This window comes from Galeopterus variegatus, unplaced genomic scaffold (assembly GCF_000696425.1).
Source record: "Galeopterus variegatus unplaced genomic scaffold, G_variegatus-3.0.2 Scaffold2717, whole genome shotgun sequence".
Classification (NCBI taxonomy): Eukaryota; Metazoa; Chordata; class Mammalia; order Dermoptera; family Cynocephalidae; genus Galeopterus; species Galeopterus variegatus.
The window spans coordinates 19,386-29,025 of NW_007728828.1; the positions used below are offsets into that span (position 1 = coordinate 19,386).

Here is a 9,640-nt window from a genome sequence, read left to right on the forward strand (position 1 = left end):
GTCCCTGGGAATTCAAGGACTCTGTGGACCTGCATGGTGCTGACCGCATTAACAGGACCCATCGCACTCCCAGAAATGAATCCCCATGAACCACTGTTACTTTGGGCGAGAAATGGCCAGACAGGCGAAAGCACTGCCTGCACAGACATTAGTCCTTCTGTTTGGGACAGAATGCATCAGCCTTGTCAGACGGAGAGATCAGTGGGTTTCCCAACAAATTAGTCTCTCAGTCTAAAGTCATGAGTCCAGGCTTCAAAGCTAAGTCTTTCTGTGCATAAGGTGTCAATCAACCTAATCTGTTTCATAAACACATAAATAAAATGTGTGTGTGTGGGGGGGAAGAAATGTCACACAAACACTGCAACAAAACATATTTATCCAAAGTGTCTTTTCCCAATAGAAATATGAGAGCGTTTTCCCGAATTTAGTAAAAATGGGAGTGGGGGTGGGGGGAAGTAATCAAATACTCACTTTGAGGAAAAATGGGTGAGAACACAGTGAGAATTATGCTAGAAGCCACCGGCAGATGAGCCTGGGTTGGTGACCTAAATATGTACCCGCCTTAACAGGCGGTGAAGAGGAGGTGGCTGTAATTCTGTCTTCTGGCCCAGAAGCAGTGAAAGTGAAGTAAACAGGAGGAATAGAGACAGATCAGAGGACGGGTAAGAGTGGTGGGGATGCATTTTGAATAAAGTGGTCATGAAAACCCTGCTTCTGGGGATACCAGGTGCTGGAGGGGCGGGGTGGGGGAGAGGGAGAATCCAGCATCATGAAACATCGGAGCAGGTGACACTTGAACTTTACTTCTGTAAAATTTTATTTTATTTTATTTTATTTTATTTTATTTTTTCCTTTCCTTTTTGTCTTTTTTTCGTGTCCAGCAATGGATCGCAACCCTCGGTGCTGCGCCCGCACCTCGCTCAGCCAGTGAGGAGGAACCGGTCTGTATGTGGGATCCGAACCCTCGGCGGGAGCGCCACCACGCTCCCAAGCGGCGCACTGTAGCAGTGCGCCACCGGGCCGGCCCTCAAAATTTTATTTTAACTGAAAAATTAAATATTTCAGGCTTAGAAGAAACCAAGGATCATAACTTCTTCTCAGCTCCAAGATGAATTTGAGAAAACTTCCTTTGGTGATTGGAATATACAGGTATTTACATGTAAATATATGGTGATATATAGAGGACTATAAAGGTGGGCCGGCGGGTTAACTCAGGTTGGTTAGAGCGTGGTGCTAATAAGGCCAAGGTCACGGGTTAGATCCCTGTAGGGGCCTCACGTTGCTGTTATGTCCAGTTAACGGAAAAAAAATCCGTGACCTCTCCCAAATTTCTTACCTCTCCCAAACGTTCCTCACAGTAAAAACCTTTAAAGCTAAGCTGGTATGTCCTGGCTCCCTCCTCTCTAAAAACACCCAGTGCGGCCAACTTCTTTAATAGAGCCCCATGCCAAGGCAAATGGAAGAATTCCTGGTTCTGAGGCACATCTATACCAAGCAGGGATTCAAGCATCAGAGTCTTAAGATGCCAGGGAAGGGGAGTACATGTAGGGGCGCCACCAATGAGGGACAAGAAGTACAGGACATCAGTCCAAGTCGGGCCCCTCTCTCTTGAACATTAGTTTTTTTATGGCAGGGAGTAGATGGCCACTTCTTGGACTTCAGGTCTGGAGTGAGCCCTGCTTCCCCCATGCACCTTTCCAGCCTGGGTGTCCTTGAGTTCCAAGGCTTCATTCAGCTCTTAGAACATCTCCAAGTGTTCACACCCACAGATGTGAAGGGTGAAATATTCTCCATCCATCCGGTGGTTTCTTCTTTGGGGAGAGGAGCTGGTGTTGGCAGGCAGTGCTTGCTTAGTGCTCCCAGGAGGCAGCTCGGGGCAAGGCTCCCCTTTCTTGCTGAAATCTTCTTCCTCTGTGCACTGGTTTCTCTCAGAACAGGCACAAACTCACATCTCAAAGCTATTCTGACCCAGCAGGTTACCACTGGAGTCTTCAATGTCATAAAGTTGAGGATGGGCCACCGGTCCATGCCACCTCTTCAGGAGCTGTTACACATGTCGTTGTAGTGGATGGTGGTACAGTCAGAGCTGACCTCAGGAGGCTCATAGGGCACCACCACACTGTGTTGAAAGGTGTTTCTGTCATCCAAATACTCCACAAGCAAATTTCCATGCACTCAGACGAGATGCCGAGGAATGGCCAGACCATCGCTATCAGAGCAGGGCCTCATGACTTCCATCATGTGCTGTGACTGCTTGTAGATGGCCATGGCCTGGACGTAGGTGCCCAGCAGGGGTGTGGAGTTGACCCAGGGTTGGAAGGGGCAGGTCTCCACTATTCTAAGTAGGGAAGCTATCTCGAGTTGTTTAATTTCTCCTAACTTCAAAGTCCAAATCTATGAAATGCTGATAAATGTTCCTACCTCATGGAGTTTGTTGTAAGGGTTAATGAAATAATGTATCAAGTCACTTTTTATTAGATGTGGTCTGGGACTTGGTGGTGCTGGTTCCCTGTCCCTGTTGGTAAATGAGTTGATACTTTCCGTGGTTGGGCAGCAGGTCAAGGGGAGGAGGTTTCCAAGGCTCTGCTGGCCCAGCCAAATCCTGTCCAACCTCTTAGTGAACCCTGGCACCTAAAAGGAAATCTCACCCCATCCAACACCCTGAAGGATTTCGTCTCTTGCATAAGATCTACATCCACCAAGACCTGTTTTACTTCCCCTAAATGCTCAGTGTCAATTTCTTCTATACTCTGCAGTGCACATCTGCCTTTGTCACCCCCATACCTTCTCCTCCCTTTTCAAATCCCATTTTTATATTGTTTTCTTATTTTACATTAAGTGTTTGCTACCAAAAAAAAAAATGCTGTGATACAAAAATAATAACCCTCCAGAGAATGAGAATGTAAATTGACTCGTACCCAGGAATCCAAATGGAATATATTGTCATTAACTGTAGTTTTGTGTTGCTATTGCATGTCCTAGGAAGAGCAGATGATGAAGGCAGCTGAGATTCTAGAAGAAAATGGAAATACGGAAGCAACGTGAAAAATGGAAACAAAAGCACAAGAATAAGAACCTGGGTGTTTCATCCTGTTATATTTCTTAAATTGTCCAAATCTTTCTCATCCATGACTAGCTCCTGAACTGGGCTGTCCTAACTATGCATCTGCTTATGTTCAGCAGAGCAGGCCTTGGCATGATCAGAGTAAGTAAAGCCTCTCAAGCAACTTGGGCCCTAGCCTCTGAATGAAGGGCCCATTCTTCACTCCTATTTCCTCTCTTTTCACTCCTCACGCTTGACTCTAGAGATACTGGACTTAAGGAAATGGCCCATACAGAATGCTAAGACTTTTTGCTTGGTCAACTGCCTTGTTAAACCCAAAACCATCTTCTGGCAGACATCTTCCCTGACACCTCTCCCAGTTTCCTGAGGTTGGGTTGTGTGCCTCCCAGCACTCTCAGAGATGCAGGTACACATGTGTTTTGTGGCATTTTACAAGGTTGTGAATGTCTGTTGCTTGGCTATCTTTCCCATTCGAATATAAGCTCCTTGGAGGCAGGGTGCTTATTGTGTAGCGCTAAGTATGTTTAAAAGTCTGCCTGAATGAATGAAGAGTGAGAGATACATGTGCAGACATGAAGGGAAGAGAGTGTCTTGTGTCTCAAATGGATTTCACAGGTCTGTAGGATCCAAACTATCTCAACGCAGTGTATTTAGGTAAGATGAACAGTAGACTACAATATATAGTGATTGGTCCCATTTCCATGAATGTATCCATGAGACTTGGAGTGGTTCAATATGTCCCCAGGATGAGGAAGGTGGTGGAGGACAGAGCAAGGAAGTCAGGAAAAGTCTAACATGTTGAACTTCACTGAGGCTGAGAGCTGGGTGATGGCCCTCTTAAGTGAAGGCAATTTCCACTCCACTGATATAGTGAATAAAACAGTGAGCCAAGTGCCCTCAAACCCCTATTTTCTATAGCATTAAAGGGACTGTTATGACCAAAATTCAAATGACCAGGATGGTTGTGAATTAATATGTACAGAATACTATTTATGAAGGCTTTTGCTTTAAGCACACACACACACACACACACACAGAATAAAGATGGTCAAGTGACTTTAATAATAAGTGTGACTTATGGTTGCACCCAACAATAATTAAACAGGGAAAGAAAGCCACAGAGTTGGTTAATTCACTGGCTCCATCCTCAACATATGGGCCTCATACTCCAGTGGCTTTCCCTGCAGTAACTCTTGGTCTCACAATTTTAAGGCAAAGTCCAGAAGCAGAGAAATGGAAACACCTTTTGTATATATGTGCATGTCAATATATATATATATTCGAGGAAAATCTTTCTTAAATCCTCTCCCCAAGGTTTACTCTTGCATCGTATTGGCCACAGTTGTGTCAGATGCTCTTGCATAAACTAATCACTAGTAAGAGAACTGGGGAAACTAAGTTTAACTTTTGGCTCTGAGGTTGGGATCCACCTCCTCTGCAAAAGATGGTGTGGGAAGAAATTCAAGTACTGAATGAAAGTCTTTCATTGTTGGAAAAGGAGAATGGAAGAAATGGTGAGAAATTTGAATTGTTGCTGGGTAGATTGCAAACAGTATCTGCCATATCCTATTCTATGTTAATCTAGGAAATAAAAGAAAAATTATTTAGAAATTTTTCTACTCATTTCAGTAACACACTTGAGACCATAAGTAGTCTTTCAGACCCTCTGACTGTAGAAATAATTAGAACTACAGCTCCAATTGAGTGCTAGTGATAAGAGGAACAATGACATTAATATTACATAATGATATCATGATTGTTAAATCAAATTACCATAAGTTTGGCTATTAGTAAAAACAAACAAACAAAAAACCAAAAACCCTTACTTCCCAGAAGATATACTCCTAGGGTTTTTACTCAGTTTTATAGTTTTAGCTCTTAAACTTAAGTCTTTGATCAACTGAGTTAATTTTTGTATACAGTGGGAGGAAGAGGTCCAACTTCATTCTTTTGCATGTGGATTTCCAGTTGTCTCAGCAACATTTGTTGGAAAGAGAATTTTTTGACTGTTGAATTGTTTTGGCATCGTTTTTAAAAATCAACTGGCTGTAAATGTGAGGGTTGATTTCTGAACTTTCAATTCTACTTCATTCATCTTATTTCTATTCCAAGGCCAGTACCAAATTGTCTTGATGACTATTGCTTTATTATGTTTTAAGTTTGAAAATGTGAGTCTTTCAATTTTGTTCTTTTTTGGAGTTATTTTGAGCATTCTGAGTTCCCTGCACTTCCACATGAATTCTATTCTAAATAAGCTTTTCAATTTCTAAAAAAAAAAAAAACAAACCAAAAACAAAACAAAACAAAAAAACCCCTAGCTGGGATTTTGATATGGATTGTGTTAATATATAGATGAATTAGGGGAGTACTGAACATGGTATGTCTTCCAAAATTTAGGTGTTCTTTACTTTCTTTTGAATATTATGTATAGTGGTAAGAGTATAAGTTCTGTCTGTATTTCCTAAATTTGTTCCAAAGTATACCAGTCTTTGGAATAAAGAATAAACAAAAGTGTTTCCTTGATTATTTTATTTTGGGATGGTTTATCACTAGGGTATAAAAATACAATTCACATTATTATACTGATCTTGTACCTTACAATCTTGCTGAACTCATTCATTAGGTCTAAATAAAAGAGATAGCTTTACCTCTTCCACTTAAATCTAGATTTTTTTAAATTTCACTTTATTCCTCACTTGTCCTGACTAGAACCTTTAGAACAATGCAAAATACAAGTGTACTTATCTGTGTAAATTTAGAGGCTAGAATAATAGGAAAAGGCTTTCCTCCATCCTAAAAGGAACATGTTTCCTTTCTGTCCTTCCAAAGGTCAACAGGCAAGAACTCTGGTCCATCCAAATTGTGCAGGAGAAATCAGCAAATTTACAAATTGTTTCTCTCCACCATGAACATTGCAATCTGTCAGATTTGTTGCTCTCGCCATTCTGATCCCCTAAGCACTCATCTCTGAGCTGAAACCTTGATATATACTCAGATTATCACATGGCTTGGCAGGGATTTTCTACTTTCCCCATTCTGCAATCCATTTTTCAAACTCATTTAGGGCTCTTTGTTCATCCAGTGACTATGTGAAACTTTGGAGGGAAGGCTGTTCTTTCCAGGCAAAGAAGCCTGATGGGTTCTAACCTCAGTCTGTAAATCCACCCATCAAGCCTCTATGAGAACCTCTGATAAAAGCTCAGTGTGAGAGGCCAGCATTCCTCAGGGAGAAGGCAACCAAAGCAATACCTAATGCTTACGAGCAGTTCCTATTGCTCTGACCCTGCTCCTGGTACTGTGAATCCACCCAGAGAATCCCACATTCTCATTTCTCATATGAAGAAACACGTGAAGGATTTACCTCAAGTACCACGGGTTATCCATCTAAGCCAACTAGCCTTGTGTGCAAAAAGCTCTTATTACCCCTACTTGCCATGATAGGTAAAAATTACTCTGTGACAGTGTTAGAAAAAATATGGGCACAAGGGTCCCAGCAAGACAACTGGAGGAATGGAAGACTAAACAGCATCTTCAAGGTGAAAACTTCCCTGACTCTTCCCCTGAAAGCTGAGCTTGCCACTTCCACATTCTCCACCCTCACATGTCTAATGAATCTCCCACAGTAGACATGGTCACCCAGTTTATTATGCATTTTTCTTATTTGCTTCTTTTGTGTTTCTCCCCACACTTCCCAACTAAGATATAGTTCCACGAGAGAAAGACTTTCTGCATTTTATGTCCTGTTGAATCACTGCACACAGAATATCCTCTGAATAAAAATATGTGCTCAAAAAATATTTGTTGGATGAATAAATGAGTGAATGATTTACACCTTCTCCTCCTCATAACTGTGGCTGGGCGATCTTCAGAGCACAAAATTGGAAAAGAATTTCCCCTGCTTCCTCTACCATATGGAGAGGTGTCTGGTGTAACGTAATTCTCTCTACCACCCACTTTATCAAAGCACTGTGAATTGATTTCACCTTTCTCAGTGATTATGAGACTAGCTTGCAGTTTTCTGAAGGCAGTGGTGTGTTTTCTGCTTATTTATTGATGCTTTTACTCAGTGGTCCCTTTCCAATCTTTTTATTGATTGATTGATTATTATTATTATTTTTTTTAAATATGCTACACAAACCAAAGCAATGTTAGATCACTTCTGAAGATGTGAAAAGGGTACTAATGCCTTCCCTGTGGTTTGAACTGAGGACCTCCCTGATTATGAAACTGATGCACTGCCAGCTGCACTAAGAAGACAGCTCTGGTGCACTGGTTCACCTTCAGTTAATCACACCCTAGTCCCCAAGCACTGCTGCTTTATCAGTGTCTAGTGTTTAAAGAACATAGTGAATGCTACTTGGAAATCACTTGGTATCATTCAGTACTGCATCCAAAAGATTTCATATCCAGGACTGATGGTGTTCACGCCTTTTTAGTATTCACCTAAGCATAGGACCGACTGCGCTGCAGGACTAGGGGCAATTATACTTATCTTTTGCTGCTCTTTATCCTCTTGTGTTCCAGTGAGCTGTCTTTTACTTTTCTCAGAGATCTTAGTTGATCTTACACCTTCCATGGTCTCCTTTGTTGAAAAGAAACATAGGATGTGCTCTGTTAATAATAGTTCACTGACTGACCAACTGAATAAGTGAATGAATGAATGAGTAAAGAAATATTCTCAAACTTGCCTCCTGCCCTTACTACTCTGTTTCTTTCTATATCTTCACTTGCATCTACATGACTGGAGATATTCCACCTACAAGAAACACAAACCGAACTTATAATAACAAACTCTCTGTTTTTTTCAGTCTTGTGCACCATTAATTATACTAAAAGATTTGTTGAGTTTATTTCATACACCCCAACTGAATTTTGACCACACAACTGTGTATCCTAATCTGCACTTTCTAGATGTAATGGAGGCTCAGATAAACTAAATATTTTTCCTATGGTCCCAGAGCTTTGTTGAGTGGCAAAGCCTGAGTTGAGTAGTAGGTTTTTTAAAATTCCCAAATGTGAGTTCTTCCTCCACTCCAGCTCACGATCTCTCTGACTGTTGTTCTCCACAGTAGCCCATTCATTCCTACACCAAGTGTCTAATTCCCAACCTCCTCTGTTCGTGCCTTTTTGGCATAACCTTCCAAATCAGCTTTGACTCATTCTCCTCCTTCAAACCCCACAGTCAATGATTTGCCAAATACTAAGCATTATTCTTGCACAACTTTTTTGAATCTATCACTTCTTTTCCATTCATTTCGTAGGTATTCATTGGGGAGATTCGCTGTTCCAGAGACTGTAGTGGGCTCAGGTAATTCAGAAGAAATTTCGCCACCCCAGACCTCAAGAGAAGGCAGAATAAATATGGACAAAGGATGACAGTTTCACCATTTTCAGTCTCCCTGACATTTACAGCTAAATAACTCTTCCAATAATAACAGTTACAATAATGTGACTCTTCTGTACTCTTACAGTTCTTAATTTACAAGTTCTGATATGATCTTGCTTTTCTCTCAATTTTTGGTCCTTCTTTCTGCCTAAATTGCAATTTTGCTCTATCAAATTAATTAGATCCATTGGTGGATGGTGTTGTTCAGTTCCTCAATAAGTTTGCTGACTTGTCTACTAAATCTATCCGTTACTGAGAAAGCAGCACGGATTTTGGCAACTGTAATTGTGGATTATTCTGTTTTCATGTATTTCGGCTTGTGCTGATAAGTTTTGAAGCTCTGTGTTCACATACACAGCTAGAACAGTATTTCTCTGGCAAATTGATATCTCTTGGTCCCTGGAATTTTTCTTTGCTTTGAAATCCACTTTCACTGCTTTTAATATATCTACCTCAGCTTTCTTCAGTTAATGCCTGAATGGCATATCTTTTCCCATTCTTTACTTTCCATCTCTTATATAACTTTTAAAATCACATATAATTAATTGGAAGTGAGTTTTTTATAGTCAGTATATTTATTTTTAATACGTTTTGATAACCCATTTTAATTGACATGTTTATGTCATTTACATTTAATGTTATTATTGATAAGTTTTTATATAGATCTACTATTTAATATTGATTAATGGTTTGTTCCCTTTATTTTTCATTCTTCTATGTTTCCTTTTTAATCTTCTTATGGCGTGTTTAAACATTGTTATTAAGTGGTCTAGGGATTACCATATACATAGATAACTTTTCAGTACACTATATGTAACTTTGCAATACACTATACATAAAGTCAATATTTTACCTTTCAGATGAATATAGAAACCCCATCACCATTTAGAGCCTTTACCTGAACGCTTATTGTTAGGTATGTAGCATATCTAGATACAATAAAAACTCCTTCACACAATACCATAATTTTTGCTTTCAGTCATCTAACATACTTTAAAGAACTCAAGAGAAGAATAATAGTCTATTATTTTTACCCAGATATTTTCTATTTCTGCTATTGTTTTTTTATTCGTGATATTTTAAATTTCCTTCTGCTGTTATTTTTCTCATCTCAAATCTTTGCTAATTCTTTTCTAGCAGTTTTGTTGGCAATGTATTCTCCCAAGTGAGAATGCATTTATTTACCTTTA

General features: G+C 40.1%; 1 pseudogene; it reads right to left on the minus strand.

Annotated features, from left to right (window-relative positions):
- Positions 1-1,583: 1,583 nt before the first annotated feature.
- Positions 1,584-2,334, minus strand: LOC103598715 (annotated as a pseudogene).
- Positions 2,335-9,640: the final 7,306 nt, after the last annotated feature.